This window comes from Dreissena polymorpha, chromosome 4, assembly GCF_020536995.1.
Source record: "Dreissena polymorpha isolate Duluth1 chromosome 4, UMN_Dpol_1.0, whole genome shotgun sequence".
NCBI classification, from domain to species: domain Eukaryota; kingdom Metazoa; phylum Mollusca; class Bivalvia; order Myida; family Dreissenidae; genus Dreissena; species Dreissena polymorpha.
Genome location: NC_068358.1, coordinates 107586764 through 107604088, shown reverse-complemented (window position 1 = coordinate 107604088; position 17325 = coordinate 107586764). Strand labels below are relative to the sequence as shown.

Sequence of the window (17325 nt, the reverse complement as noted above, 5' to 3'; positions counted from 1 at the left end):
GTTAACTGGTCAGGCAATCATCAAGTGACGGTGTTGTTATAATCTGTTCACGTTAATATCAAATATAGATTAAAGTAATGTATAGGCTTCATTCGCTGTGTCAAAATTAACATAATGTTGTAATTTGTTTAAACATCATTTGTAAAGTATCGAAATATGTTATCGCAATCGGGGAAATACGTGTTTTGTATGCAAATATGTTAAGCACCTCGCCATTATTTGCAGCTGTGCGCATTCAAAACTCTAATATTTCGTTTAATAAGGCCATTACATTGTTGGCCTTTATCAGCATCTAGTGTTACGATACCAATACAGACACAGCAATAGCAAATAGCCAGAAGTGTGTTCAGTATAGCACAATGTGACAAAACGCTATGGATACTACTTAACCCATTTATGCCGAATGGACTCTCCCATCCTTCTAAATTGGATCAATTTATTTAAAAAAACAAGGGATTTCTATTATACTTATTTCTTATTTTTAGAATATTTTTGACAGAAATTCCTTTAAGCAAACAGCGCAGACCCTGAAGAGACGCCGCATCATGCGGCGTCTCATCTGGGTCTACGCTGTTTGCCAAGGACTTTTTTCTAGACGCTAGGCATAAATGGGTTAATATGCACTGGCATCATATTATATTCATGACGTTTATTATTACATAATAAAACGCTAAACAATGTTGAAATACTTATTAACATTGAATATTGTTTAAAACTAAAATATATCACAAGAAAGTGTTCGTTGAAGTATTAATGAAATAATGTATTCTTATAATTAATTCGCTAGGAAATTAAACAGCAGACAGAATGTAGTTTCAATGTTTTAAATAAATGCAAACAAATATTTTTCAAAAAACTGGAACAAGCAACCATTATTTTACAAAATATTGCTGAAAATACATGTACCATTTCCTGGTTTGCTTATTTACGCATGAAGTTGTTTATTCCAGACAACAATTTCCTTTGTAGACGTAGTTACTGTTTTTAATTATGTTTTCTTAATGTATGTATGTGAAACTTTTTTTTCAGTGTTAGCGCACAGTAGTGTTGTGAATACTTCTTACTTTTCAAATTGAAATTACCGAAAACCTTCAAGTTACAAAAACACCATGTATCGTTTAGTTAAAACAACGTGAATGTTTTTGTTCAAATATCGAATGTGTTCGCATTATGTTAATTGTTCTTATGTTCGAATAGAGTTAAAGATAAAGCAAGCATTTAGATAGAAGACGGCGTTTATTAACAAATCGACTTGACGAATTGATCGCTTTACTTAGATTATGAAATGTTGGAGTTGTATATATACAACTTTTGATCCATACCACACTATAATAATAACTCAACAGTATTTTCAGACGAACTTTTTACATCGGGTAATACAGAATAAGTAAATTAAGCACGTGCGTAATATTATTTATTAAATATTCTGGCAACGATGCCATTGTTTTATAAGTTTTGTTATTATTTTGCTGTAGTTTGGAACAGGATACGAATATTACTTTGCAAAAGTGTTAAAGGAGTTAATAACCATAGCGCAGCAGTTGAAAGCGGAGCTATCAGCATATGCTGTCCGTTTATATAAAGAGTTCAGCGAGTTTATTAATAAAATGAACATTTGTTTATGGTATTTTTCGTATAAATCGTCAATTGTGTACAGTACACATTCATTTATTTCTCTTCGATTTCAATAAAAATAGCGCTTGAGTTCAGAAAATATTGAAAGAAGCGATCAATCATGGAAACATATGCGACATGGCAAAGTTTTTATTACATTATCGATATAATTATAAAACTCAGGGAACCAATCGTAATAAGCACATGTCCTCCAGAATACCAGCATAGACACAATCCAACACATTAAAAGGTAGAAAGTATAACTTGAAATCATTTTATCATTCTTTTATTACTTTTAATATAAAGTGTATTGAAAGCGATAAAACTACAGACCAAATTCTCACTATTGCCATTATTTTCGCGACTTAATAACTATTTGACTAACCGATAGTATAGCGTTATTTTATTCTGTTTCCCCGCATGAACGATTAGAAGATGATTGTAGCTCATGGCGTATAATTCCACGTGTGAATACTCACAGTCAATCGTTGCGATCTCATCAGCGGCTCCTGACCATTACAAGCAGCTGTGTATATTTTGTTCTACAGTTATAGACCTCTATTATATCATGTGTTTACCGAAGAAATTTAGCGTAACCGCGCATCGTATTTCTAATTCTTTTTTCTGAAAATAGCTTTGAAGAATAGTAAAATAAATATTGACTCTGTCTTTAAATAAGTTTGTAAACACCGAATTATTTTAATTACTTCGATTACAAATGGTAACTTATTGTTTTAAATAATAAAAACGTTGATAAATGAAGCAGTCAACATAACTTGCTGTTTATGGATTTAACTCGTTGTGTTGCCGTATGTATCAACTCGTTTGTTCAGAAGGTTGTTAAATGTATTTTTGTGGTAGCACTTACTTCGTTTGCATTTCACTTTCCTTCTAAGAATCCAATAAACCAGATTTTATTTGATTAAAACAGTCGAATAGTTTTCCCTTGTTGTAAGGAACACAATTTTTAACTGTTGATGTTTTTGTTATATGTTTTAAATATTGTAACTTATGTTCGCGTATTACAATACGATTCTTTATGTTATATTGTATGTTTTAAATTATTTACCTGGATTAGTTTTGAAGTATTTCGTTTACTTGGTCTTTTGAGAGCTCTTATATATTACATGCATCTTACATCTAGCCTTAATAGGATGGTATCCATTCTATTACGGTAGACACATTGAAAAACAATAATTATACCTATACAGAAAATATAATTATTTAACTAACAGATATATTGCGGTAATATTAATGGACGCAACTACAGTATGCGGTAAACATCATAATAATGTTTCAAACTAAAAAACAAAATCCACTTATGTTAATGCAGTATGCCCAATAACGCTGTTCTAATTAATTAAATAAAAAATGTACTGGATAAATGGAATTCCAGAAACTTTATCAGCTGAGTTAGTCTTGTTTACAACCCTAGTCTATAAGCGTCTCATATTACTTCCTGGCTTTCCTTGAAAAATATTCATATTGAAAAGACAGTTTACTAAAGGCAGTGTGTGAACATGACTGCTCATAACAACTAGCGATCCTTATTTAAGGGCGGTCCACGGGCTGTTGAACATGAACAATAACGGTATTATGTGCACCGTTGTTGAGGGCGATAAGTGATGAAACGAATACCGTCGAAATCTTGCACTAATTGCTCATGATGGTTGAGAATAAAGTGGTCTCGTATGTTAACTAACTCTCTATTCTGTTGGTACTAATCTGGTAGCAATATATATAACTCAACATTTATTCGTAGCGTACATATACGTGTCCGATACTAAAGCCGGACATGATCTGGTACACGATGTTTGGAATGCAGGTTCTAGTCGGTCAGCTAAATTACAAGGAGATTATTATCAAGACATTGGCACATCTATGAGTGCACTTTGAGATGTTTGTATTGGAGTTACAGAACATTTTTCTAGCTATACTGGCGAACAGACAAAATTAAGACACTAAGTTTTGTTTCAAACCATTACACTTACAAATGTCATGTTTACGTTTTATTCAAAATGTAGTACTTCGGTAGTCATATAAAACAAATGCAAAATGGAAAGAATACCAACTAGTGGCATTTTTTTGTTTTCACATAAACTATTAAACAAGTTTTTAAGTTCATTTAAATCACAAGCAAGGTTTCTTGTTGTCTTTACAACATTTGTGATAGGTTTAAAATGAAATCATCCTTGTTGATATTCTAACAATACATTTTCCCATAATAACATATGCTACAGCAATAGAACAACGGGATTAAGCGGTTATTAATAACAAAAAAACGCGTATGCGTGCCTTCATAACCATGTAGTTAGGCACGAATTAAGTAGGCATACATGCGTTATCATTGCGAAATGAAACATAAATTCACAACAGTCCTCCCAAAAATGTTTTTTTTTCTGTTTGTCTGTTCTTAAGCAAAAACACGAATCAACAGTTCAATCTAACCCTTTAATTGCGTACATACTGATTTTCGATAAAAACGGCAGTCTGGGTTATTAGATTAAAGCATAATGTTATCTGAAAATGCAAGCGAATGTGAACGAATACGCGGCGTTTATAAATGAGCAAACGTATGACATGAAACATTCGTAATCTTTTTAATGAATTAAGCACGTGCTTGTCGCCCCGGTCCACTCCGGATCATCTAATACAGCATTACTTAAGTTGGAACACTTGCTTTTATAGCGACATAAAACGTGTATATACATCAATCTAGAAAGTATGTTATTGTGTTTGGATGTGTTTATACCTCCTGAGACAAAACGAATCAACAGTTAAAATAAACAATGCCAATGAGCAAACATTGATGTTTACTAGAACGGCAGTCGGGATGATAAGAGTAAAGCATAATTTAATCTGAAAATGAAAGCGAATGTAAACTATTACGCGGAATTTATAAATGAGCAAACGTATGACATAAAATCTTCGTAATCTTTATAATGAATTACGCACGTGTTAGCTGCATAAAGCGTTATTGAGAAAAACAGTGTTCGGGCGAGTGTCGATATTTAATATATAGAACAGTGGAAAGAGCGGTACAGAACGCAGAACGGGAAAATACTTTTGATGTATAGCTGCGATAGAGGAAATTGCGCTTAGTGTGAAATAAGCGTTTGTGGATACTGCACTGGATTACCGAAAGGGATATTACAAATGTATACCGATTATGGCTTAACATCTTATGATAAAGGATACTTTTGGAAAGGATTACTAAGTTGTTAAATCACATTTCAAAGAGGTAAACTTATTTTTATATAAATTCCGTGGTATGGTTTTCAAATTTCCCATAATTGAAAATGTGTTTTCGCGTTATTGTGTAAATAATTATTTCATATAAGGTATGTTCTGATGAGCATATGGTCGTAAATAAACTGAACAAACATATAGTGTAATGTTTGGGTGCGCATTGTATGTGCTTAGTTTACATTAACAAACGCCTGCTAAAAAATATTGAATGAATGTGTCATAAGTGATGCTCACGCGTATCAAATAACTTAATAGTTATTGCAAATGATTTGTATTACGTGTTTGAAAGGAAAAACCTAAATACTTTTTGAAAGGCCAGAATAGCTTAATATTTAAAGGCAACATTTGGCTAAGCCCTATTCATTTTTCCCCGCGGTTTTGACATCAATTTATATTTTATATAAGTTTACCATCAGACATATAATATATCGAAAAGAAATCACGAGAAACTTTAACAGAACAAAAAAGACCTTTTGACAGATCATATTAATGATTCATATTTTGAGGAAAATTGTCAATATAATAGTCTTGCCTGTCTACATCTTAAGCACTTATGAACATTCTTTTAAATGTATTTGGGCATATTTATAAAATGCGAGCCTCTATACAGAGACAAGTACGCGTGAAGTTCTTGATGTATGTACGCCTTGAAGTAATTAATTGCACGCTCTAATGCTATCATTAACCCAGTTCACCTTTTATGTTAAATTAAATGTTACGGTAGGACGTGTTGTTCACATCGGAGCTGCCAATAAGGCGGGCCAAACCGAATAAATCCATCACCTATGAATAATTATAGGCGTTTGCCGGATTAATGCATTCGCGTGACGAGCAGATTGATTAGTTTCATTAACCTCAATCGATTGCGCTGAGGTTTACCTTTGTACCAGCTTAACTTTCTGAAGTGTATGTATACAATACTATCTTGTAAGACATCTGTAATATTTCAAAACAATATTGCAGGAACTATTTACATTAAAAGTATTCACAAAACTAATTATCAAATTTATTACGACTTATATTACTACTGTGGCCTCTACAACAGAATCGAAATTAATTGTTCAACGACGACGTCTATATTAACTTAAACTTCGATTACTACCACGAGTGTACAACTTCTTACTACTGCTGTTAACTGCCACTACTACTACACTAAGAAAACAAATGCTGCAACATTATAAATACATCAAACAAAACTAATGATAACTTTTCATCACCAATATCAACGAGATAATCTCCTCTACATTTGCTACATGTACTAAAACGTATTTATATATCATCCTGTTTATACTTCCCTTCGATTCATGTGAATTCATGCATGCGAGCATGTGTGTATGGGAGTGGGCGTAATCGTGCGTGGAAGTGGGGGTGTGGGTGTATGCGTTTGGGCGTGCTTGTGTATTTTGTTTTTGCATTTTGCTTTGCCTTCGTTTTTGTTTAAATTTCATTGTGAATTTATGTTGTCCTCGTGTACCTAACATGGCGTATTTGATAGAAATAAACGCATACCTATATTCACCTATATGCCAACTAGGCTTCATAATAAGGTATTAAAACAAGGTTATAATAGCATTACCCTTCATCTTATTTGACAATTTGTTTTGTCTTTCGGTTTTAATACGTGCAAATGTGTTTTTTCGTTAACCGGAAACCTGATGTTAATTCAACCTTTCTATAATTACAGTATGTATAACCTTCCCTAAAGATAGCATTAAGATTTACAACTTAAATACAAGTTCTGACAACGTTAATAAATAGACACACTTGATAAATTACTACGTTTATGATATATACTTAAGGTTTAGTGATTTTATTTTGTCTTATAGAAGCCAGTTATCTTTATCTGAGTGCTTATGTTTTCCATATTATTTAAAAAACAACATTTCCTATTGCAACATGAACTGTAAAAAAGTAGCGCAACGAAACGGTTATGACTACCGGATCTATTTATTTTACCTCTCCGTACACTTTTTTTAATATAACGCATATACACGTAATAGGTTAAAAAGGTGATAATAATTGAAATACCATGTAACAAACGACCTGAAAATGTGATAAAATGAGACCACTTTTTAATGAAAAGAAACGATTTTCATGAATAACTTTGTTGTTTATTTATTACGCATTTTAGTGATTATTTCACAGTTACACGCGAATTCCCGCATTAGCATACAAGTCAGTCAAAATTCGTTACCATCAACAAATACGCATGACTAATTGGCAAAAATATATAGCTTATTTTATGAATGCTGTTTTTTTCGATATCCAACTGTTTCGTAGACAAATCAACTAGTCTTTGTTGATACAATAATGTTTTTGTTTTCAAATTTGTTTCAAACATTAAAGATACACCCCAGAAAACCCGATACCTTGTGATCAGCGTGAAACCAATCTAGCAGCTTAGTGAATTTTAGCGTAAACTTGAATAGGGTAAGCAAATTGGAAAAATTAAAAAATTTCAAAGTCCAATTTCAAACAACTGTGTATTAACATTGATTACAAAGGTATTGGCCTACATGTATTTGCCAACTATGTTTGGGGGCTATATAGGAATCAGTTTTTCCCGTCCGTCCATGTCCCAGTACGTCACGTCTGTCCCGAATTTTTGTCCGTCTGTCCGTCCTGATTTATTTTCATGTAATTACTTTTGAACAAATGAACATACAACCTTCAAACGTCATAATTTATGTTGATGCACCCTTATGAGCTTTATATATTCACTACATCGTCTTTTAGGTCACTAGGTCAAAGTTCAAGGTCACTTTGATCTCTTATAGAAAACTGAAGCATAGGCATCAGAATTGAATAGTTGTTATTCGGAACTCTCCAATCTGGGGTTTTCCGATATTTGAGCACGCGCGGTAGGTACAAACGAAAGCTGACTAGCATATTTTAAAAGAGCGTGAATCAATGATTGCTCTTATCGCTGAATAGTAAACACCACTTTTTCTGCTCAAACGTTCGTTATAGTTGTTAAAAATACCATGATTTAATCATTTTTCTAATCTTGGTCGTGTTTAATTTGTAAGAATACTACGTTACACGATATAATGCTGCATGTACATGTTTACAAACAGCTTCGGTCACGTAACTATGTCATTGCATATACTGTGCGTAGGCCTGGACAACAGTTTTAATGGAAATTTGTCAACAAAACTACCAAGACATTTACTCCATCGTATATGTATTATAATATTCAAATATATTTTAAATCATACAGACAAGTACCAAACAACAAAAACCTTACTATCCTCAGTCCATTCGTAGTACTAGAACTAATATATCGTTCCTTATCAGTTGGATATTTATATGTCTATTGATAAAGCTCTATTGTGATGATTTTCTTCATTCTAATCTGAAAAGTGAAGAAAATTATTCGCTTAAGACTAAGACCTTAAGATTAGAAGGCACATCACTAACAAGCTTTACCATAAACATGACTTGTATTTGCTATATTTATAGTAACAGGTCAGCTCATTTAAATTAAAAGGTTAAAATCAACTATTTTTTGGTAGACAATTCCTTCCATGGCCAGTCTGTGCCGACTTTTATATTACTTAAATACGCTTAACAGTTAAATCACAGAAAACATAAGGCAATCTTAACAAAATTAAGCGCAAGTTTAGCGACGTCATTTCAACTGAGTTTTCCTCATTATGACGTTTGCCGAATTAGTACCAAAAGTCTCAGAACACGCCACGATTAAATAATTGTACATGCAACCTCCACATACACTTATTAAAACATCATTAATAATTATCATTATATACAATTAGTTGGTCTTTTATTTAGGGAAAGTGACCAATTGCCAACACAGTACAAAACAGCAAAATACAAACAACATACATAACACATAACAGAATAAAGCTGGGGTCACCGCCTTCGAACGGTCAATGCAAAGCATTGGGGGTTTAAACCGGCTTTAGAGCGCTCAACCTCACACTTGGCCCAGCAATATTCATGATACATTTAAGTGTAAATAAAATTTAACCTCATAGCATTGCATCTCAAATTAAACAATAATAAAAGGGAATTAAACGCATTCAATTTAATTACCATTTAATTATTCAATGGTAGAAAAGATACCAGAGCAACAGTGTTCCACCTTTTTAGGAACGATGAAATGAAACTACGAACACGTGTCAACTACATTCCTTCTTTATAGAAAAGGAATTAAAAATATAGCATAATAAAGTTAATATTTCAGATATATAACATGACTTGTTATGCAACGCCCATAAGTAATACTTTTATAAAGTGGAACGCACAATTGTGGAACTTGATTATTTATTCTTGTAAGTCGCCCATTTGTATACAATTAAAATTGTTACGAGCCATACACTCAAATTAAAGTCTAATTTGAATGCGCATGTATTTAAATAGCCTAATACATTTAATCGATCATGTTGACCAAAGATAACCATGGCTAAGTAATATCTTAATCATCCGTTCACGATTTAATTTCGTTTAAGAGTTAACTTAAAAATTGCAAGCCCTCTGGTATATTTGCAGCATCGTATCTTACTTTTGCTTATAGTTTTGCCAGTTATAAAAGCGTTATATGCGCATACAGTTGTAACAGATAAATCAATTTGAGCCTGGGAAAACGGGGTTAAATTCATATGCGTAAAGAGATATCCAAGATAAGCCTGTGCAATCCGATAATACTTATCAGGGACGAAACTTTCCACATAGACAGAAGTTTCGCTAATAAAGGACGTATTTTAAACACAAAAAAACATAAAGCGGAAAGTGTCTTACTGTATTAGTCTGTGCGGACTGCACATGTTAATCTAAGACGACACTTTACTAACATGCATTTAACCCGTCTTTTCCGAGCGAGGCTATGATACGGATATTCGTTTTTTATAGTATGCCGTTGTTAATGGAGACAAGCTGTAATGCAATTTAGGCACAGTATAGAATAAGGCACAATTTCATGAAAAAGAAATACGTATGCAGTGGCCACATCTTTCCTTTTTAAATAATTCACCTGAAGGTATGTAGAAGAAAGCTTACAACATAGCCTTGTGGTGCGATTTCACACGTCCTTAGGCATTGGTCCCCGGACGAAAACTTCCGAAGTTATGCCAATATTTTACAATGCTTGTGACACTTAAATATGAGTCATACGAGATTCCGAAACGCCAGGTTTAAATCGTAAGTAATTGGCGGTCAGCGATATGATGGCAAGATACCGGCATCATACATTGGTATATTTATGGATGCAATTAATACAGTTTTATTAGCGTTTCTTTTCTCTGTTCTTCGTTCCCATGATGGCATAGCGACGATAATAAATTGTTATGGTAAATACGTCAACAATAAATGGACAACGATACAGCGGAGATGTGTTTTTTAGGAAATTAAGTTAACTTTTCCTCTCTCGCTGTATTTTTAAGATGATTTCAACATGTTTGGCTGCTGTTTTCATACAGACGTCTGGCAAATTACACGCGTATAAGCTTATGGTTCGTTCTATACACATTATTGTTATGAAAACGTGTGCAAATAAAATAGTCAGTATGGTATTCAATATTATATCCATTATAACCTGCAGTTAATGTTTCCGGTGTGGATGAATATTTTATTGTTATGGGGACAGAGGCGCGCTATTGTGTATTTAAAGCAACATAACGTGTGCCCATGGCAGAAATGTACGTGCGGTAGATTAAATAAAAGTAGCTCGGTCACGAAAGTGTAAAACATGGTGTTTGGGCATGCACTCAACCAGTATACGAAAGAGCAGTTTTGTGTGATCAGCAAGAATGTCATGTAATATTATTTTAAAATAAACGCTTTCAAGAGGATTACAGTTATTGTACCGAACATCTTTTCGGTAAACTGATTTTTGATGTTTGTTTTTTAAACTTTAGCGTCATTTGTATAGCTTTTAACATATGATCCTTCACCCGAAACTTGTATCTGATATTGGACATGTTATATATTTAAATATTATTTGATTAAATGTGTCTTGTTCTGAGAAAACTGGGCTTAATTCATGTGCGTAAAGTGTCGTCCCAGATTAGCCTGTGTAGTCCGCACAGGCTAATCAGGGACGACACTTTCCGCCTAAACTTGATTTTCGGTAAGAAGGGACTTCCTTGAAACTAAAAATACCATTAAAGCGGAAAGTGTCGTCCCTGATTAGCCTGTGCGGACTGCACAGGCTAATCTGGGACGACACTTTACGCACATGAATTAAGCCCAGTTTTTTCAGAACAAGACACGAATGTGTAATTTAATTAAAAAGTACATGCAATGAAGAACAAACGCGTAAAATAAACAATTTCCGATCTTAATCTCAATCGTATTTGTCCTCCAAATTACTCGAAGTATTTCACACAAACAAACAGTACCTAACCGTACCGATCAATGTGTTTTATCTATTTATAAATTAATATCGTCTATTCAAAACGAGCTTGAGCTATATCCAAGTACTCCTAGCAGAAATTTATTGCAGAAATTAACCTTGTTCATCTTTAATGATTAATTCAATTTTACTACAGCAAGTGTTGTTCTCAACCTCATATCCAACAAGGCGGTCAACATTGCGATTGTATTTCATTGCAAATAAATATTCAAAAGCGTATCCCAGCTTCTCTCATATGTGTGTAGAATTTGTTGATTAGTTCATCACCCTTGGAACTACTACTACTACTACTACTACTACTACTTCTACTACTACTACTACTACTACTACTACTACTACTACTACTACTACTACTACCACTGCTACTACTACTACTACTACTACTACTACTACTACTCTACTACTACTACTACTACTACTACTACTACTACTACTACTACTACAACAACAACAACAACTACTACTACAACTACTGCTACTACTTCTACTACTACTACTACTACTACCAATACTACTACTACTACTACTACGTCTACTGCTGCTGCTGCTACTACTACTACTACTTCTAAAACTACTACTACTACTACTGCTTTTACTACTACTACTACTACTACTACTACTACTACTACTACTACTACTACTACTACTACTACTACTACTACTACTACTACTACTACTACTACAACTACTTCTACTACTACTACTTCTACTACTACTACAACAACAACAACAACAACTACTACTACTACTACTACTGCTACTACTACTAATACCATTACTACTTCTACTACTACTACTACTTAAACTACTACTGCTACTACTACTACTACCATAACAACTTCTATTTCTTCTACTGCATTGCTACTACTACTACTACTACCCCTACTACTACTGCTTCTACAGTTTGAGTTGTATAATAGGTTTAAGTGTATAGACATGAAAATCAATCATTATCGGGAAGTTGTTTATAACAAATGAGTTAGTTGTAAGTTTGCGTGTTCAGCGGTTTAATTATTTGTACTACCCTTACAGCATATTTGGTGAAACATCGTTTATGTTTCAACGGGTAGACCGCACTTACATTCATTCAAATGCCATATTATGAACGACAAAAATTGTTCAATATTGTTAAGAAGAAAAACCCTTAAAATTGATTTCACTTTTTTATGAATGATTAAATTGACGGGTTAAATAGTTGATTTAAACGTTGCACGCTATTACCACATTAGCACATGCGTCCACCCATATACGTAACCGATAACAAATAGGTATGACTTATTGGTAATAATAAAGAATTTCAGTTTGTTTTCTGGATTGTGTGTGCTTTGATTTCTACTGCAAATAATGTGTAAATGCTAGTTTCTTTTTAGGTATTTCATAGTTTTCCACAATTGTTTAATAGATGTTTATTGTAATACACGCATACCTGTTTGATTAAAATATCACTAACATTCATCGAAGTAGCTGCAAATTTGTTTGAACGATATCGATTAAAAGGGAAATTATTCATTCATTAATTGCCTTATAAATGTCTTATGTCAAAACTGAGATTTGTTTTATTTTGGTTGCATTTTGTTGATAAATATCATACCAATTAGACGCACTTTTATCATTTGATACACCATTTGCCATTTGAAAGTAGAAACCGACCTGAATCATTTAAGTGATTTTCTCTGTAGATATAAAATTTAAATCATAACTTATCAGTTAAACTAATGCAAAAAAATGTAGTTTTCAAAATCCTCTCATCTTATATGATGTGTTCGTCGTGTATTATTTTCTATTGTTCAGAAGCATGATCGTTTCAATTCGTTCACGGTTTGGGAGCAATTACCAATTTTAAAGGGAGCAGAACATTGAGAAAAATGCAATATTACATTTGGTAATGCCTTCTATTTGTATACAGTTATATATTGTAACGTCTCCTCAAATTTTATTTAAATGCATATATGATCACAAGATTTTAATATATAATATGGGCCATGTCGACCAAATTTTAAATGGAAAACTTATTATCTGTACAAAAATATTCAAAGGCAATTAACAAAACAACTGCAAGCCCTCGGGTATTTGGGCACATTAACGAAGTTTGCTCAAAAGTATTGGTGTCGACCATGTGGACATTACTTTACAACCCGAACTTTAAAGGTCACGCGGCAAAACCTGAGAATATTAAAAGTTTGCTAGTCATAAAAGCGTTATAAACGCAGTACGATCAATGAAACCGATAATTCGTTTCTAGTCTCAAACAACTTATTGCGCCAAATCGTATCATATATAATTAAGTGTTACACAATATATATTTAAGTGTTACATAATATATACAATTCTATATATTGTTGTCTTCAAAAGAGCACAGATATACGTATACTGTTTGTTATGCGTTTGAAAGTTGTTCTTCAAGTATATGAAAAGTAAGCAATAAAGCGTTTTTATTTCGTGAACATAACGTAGACACGTGATACATTATCGTATTTAATATCAGCAGTTCATATGCTTATAATAGAAAGCACATCAAATAGAATAACATGTTTTATTTTATGTATTCGGTTACCCATAAAGTTTTAATGTACTTGCTTTGTACAGATAACACACTTTATACAAGGATCGAAGTATAACCACAGGAACGTAAATAATAAATTGTTTGTTAATTAACCTAACAACTTTAACAGAATAATTCTTAAAATGCAACACAATTGTTTTTCCATACATATACATCTCCAAAAATGTAGGGTGCGAGAGTGCAGTCGCTATATATGTAACGTCTTTGAAAACCGAGTACTGTGCTGGCAATACTCGTTACCGATACATAGTATCTGACTTATCAGATGTTAATTGATCACATACCGAACGCCGACCCACGAGGTATTGGCGGTAATAGATATGATAAAAAGATAGGTATTAGGTATTGTCATATCTAGGGATTCATTTAATTATATTTCATTAGCGTCTCTATTCATTTTTCACGTTGACCTCATACCCATGATAGGATAATGAGGGTAATTATTTAACATCCCGCCTGGAAGACGGTTGATTTGACCACATTACTTTTGTGACAATGCGATAAGAAAAAGCTTAGACCAATGTGCAATACATCCTTATAGAGTACGCTAAATTCCAGATGATTTTGATGACCTTTTTTGCATCTCTTATACCACTTGTAAAAGGGGTTTGTATCATTTATTATGCTAATGTAATACAACGTAAGTTTTGAAAAAACAGTACGGATATTTCGGTAAGTTTAACACGCTCAAAGACGCTTGTGCAGGTACCGAAATTCCCAAGTATTGATTGTATTAGTAAAACATAACGACTTAACGATGGCATTTGACAAGTTTATTTACGAACATGTATAAAACATATTGTTTTTACATGTATCTGTCAGAAACTAGCGTTGGCATTCGTCGATGTTTTTTATTGAATAAAAAAATAACTTGTTAACACGTTTTACGCAAGTAACGCAAAGCGTGTACCAATGTGCGCCATGTGTTTGCACATTAACTTGTCCTTTATGGTGGCCACCAACCAAACTCCCATGCGCCGTGAACATAGATTGAACCCAGTTCGCCTAGTTAAGAACCACGTGTTTCACTGCGCTAACCGGACAAACCTATACATTCAACACTCCTAACTGAGTGTTTTTGTCAATAGAGCATGTGCATACTCATAGATAACCGTTGTGATATCTCGTTAACGCATGCTGACGATTGAAATCATCCGTTTATATTAAGTACCCCTGTAATAGACCGGCATTTGATATGTGGGATTCCTCTTAACAATGCTTGTATGTGTATAACTCTGCTTGTTAATCTGATGATCATAAGAATGGTATAAATCAACATTCTATAACTATGTTCTAAATTTTGTCGCTGTCACTTGCATTGTGAACTTCTCGTTTCGGCGTTTTAAATTGCTTAAATTAAATGCCTCCAACTTATCTTTCTGGATACCGACTGTCTTACTAACATAATACCCACGGCCTTGTCTAACCATTATATATATATTTTTTTTTTTAAATAAAAATAAACATTACTCGTTGAACAATAATATTAAATTCGGTATTTAGTATGTCCAGGGAAAAAACGCAGAAAAAACGACCAATCGGTCCCCAGATTTATCTGAAACAAGAACAATAGATATTTTAAAAAAGATTAAAGCACAATAAACAAAAAACAGCATGACAACTAACTGAACTTTGCCTTTCAATACAATTTCTATATTCGCAGTAGTTATATATATTTATTATAAACTTGTGCACATTTAATGTTTTAGTTTCCCCACACAAATACACCTTTACTTGAGTCAATTAATGGGGAAGAAAATTGTATTCAACACTTTAAAAATAAATTTCAAAATAACATTCTTTAATTTCATAAAACACTATTTTCGCGTATAAAGGCTGGAGGTACATACTTGTATGTAAATAGCAGAAATTAAGTAAATCTGTACTAAAAACATTAACACAGACACTGTTTATGATCCTTTTTTTATGAAATTATATACTGTAGTCCATTTTCCTTTTCTGTCTTTGTATACACCATTTCAATGTGTCAATATGGTGGTTGAATATGCTATTTTTATAATTTTATAAAGAAGGAAATACCCCCCCCCCCCTTGGACAGGTTGTTTAATTAGCTTATTATGACGAAAATCAACCGTTTCATTATTCATTTCGAGAACGTTCAGACATGTAATAAAATACCATGGTATGAACGACAAGATAGTTCTAAATATCGTCATATTTATACAATACACAATTGTTATCTTAACCTGTTGGAACTAGCTTAAATGCGTATTTAATCAGATGGTTTTATAAGAGCATATCGATCATGTAGAAAGAATGACATGGCATAGTAATTGCAGAAATATGTATACAAGTATCAACATCAGAGACAATTAACTAAACAAGCCCTCAGATACAATAACATATGAACGATCTTTACTGAAAATCATTGTGTGGCATTACCTTCTGACCTTAGCGAAGGTAATGGACTAAACATGAAATTCATAAGTTTGCTTGTCATAAAAGCGTTAAGAACTTAATGAGATCAATGCAACCGATAATTACGGTTGTTTCAAGTTTATTTAAAGCAACTTACTAACTGCGTAAATATTTGTACTTAATGATATATTGTTATAATATGCATTCAGTAGTACCGCTTCAGCTCTTTGTCGACGAACGAATGTGTTTTGTAAACCGTCTGGTATTATTAGTAACATGGCTATTTACTGACCTCGAACTGTGTGATGCCCGGGCAGTAAAATAATATTGATGTACAGCTCGTTCCCAATATAAGTTTACTAAACAGTATCACATCATGCGAGGTCAGTACGAGGTTAGATAAATTAACACATCGGCCAATAACTTTACTGTAAGTGAGAAATGTATACTTGTAAAGAAAGTTGCAAAAAAGTATTTGGTTTATGTTGTATTATTACAAGATACCTGTTGTCAAATAATAACAACAGCGGGATACAGTTTTCGAAATTGGGAAATACTTTGGTAAAATTAAACTTTCCAACCACGATTAATTATATTTAATAAGCATACATTAAAGGGATCTTTTCACGCTTTGGTAAATTGACAAAATTGAAAAAAGTTGTTTCAGATTCGCACATTTTCGTTTTAGTTATGATATTTGTGAGGAAACAGTAATACTGAACATTTACCATGGTCTAATATAGCCATTATATGCATCTTTTGACGATTTTAAAACCTAAAAATAATAAAGCGTTGCAACGCGAAACGATTGAATAATTTGGAGAGTTCTGTTTTTGTCGTTAAATTTTGTGAAACTACGAAGATTGCTTATATAGGGTATAAAATACGTCAAGAATGTGTACTCGGCGGAATAGCTCAGTAGGCTAAAGCGTTTTTACTTCAGGACTCTGGCAGGACTCCAGAGGTCACTGCTTCGAAACCTGCTCCGGGCAATGTTCTTTTCCTTTTTTTAATTTTATTCTTGATTTTTTACTGGAGCTTTTACGATCCAATGTTTACATTTATCAATATAAAGCATTTAATGAATAAGTTAAAAAATGCCAAAATCTATGAAAAGGCCCCTTTAAGGTACATTTGAGTATATCAT

At 33.0% G+C, this 17325-nt stretch overlaps 1 protein-coding gene across 4 annotated transcripts in view; it reads left to right on the top strand.

Annotated features, from left to right (window-relative positions):
- Positions 1-17325, top strand: part of LOC127879948 (FMRFamide receptor-like) — an 88367-nt gene that overhangs the window by 49805 nt on the left and 21237 nt on the right. The window contains exon 1 of one of the 4 annotated variants that reach the window (XM_052427079.1): positions 4257-4855. The exons of the other annotated variants lie outside the window; for them this stretch is intronic. The gene's annotated coding sequence lies outside the window, so the exon portion shown is untranslated. Of the gene's footprint in view, positions 1-4256; positions 4856-17325 lie in introns of those variants that run through there. 4 annotated transcript variants of the gene reach the window in all.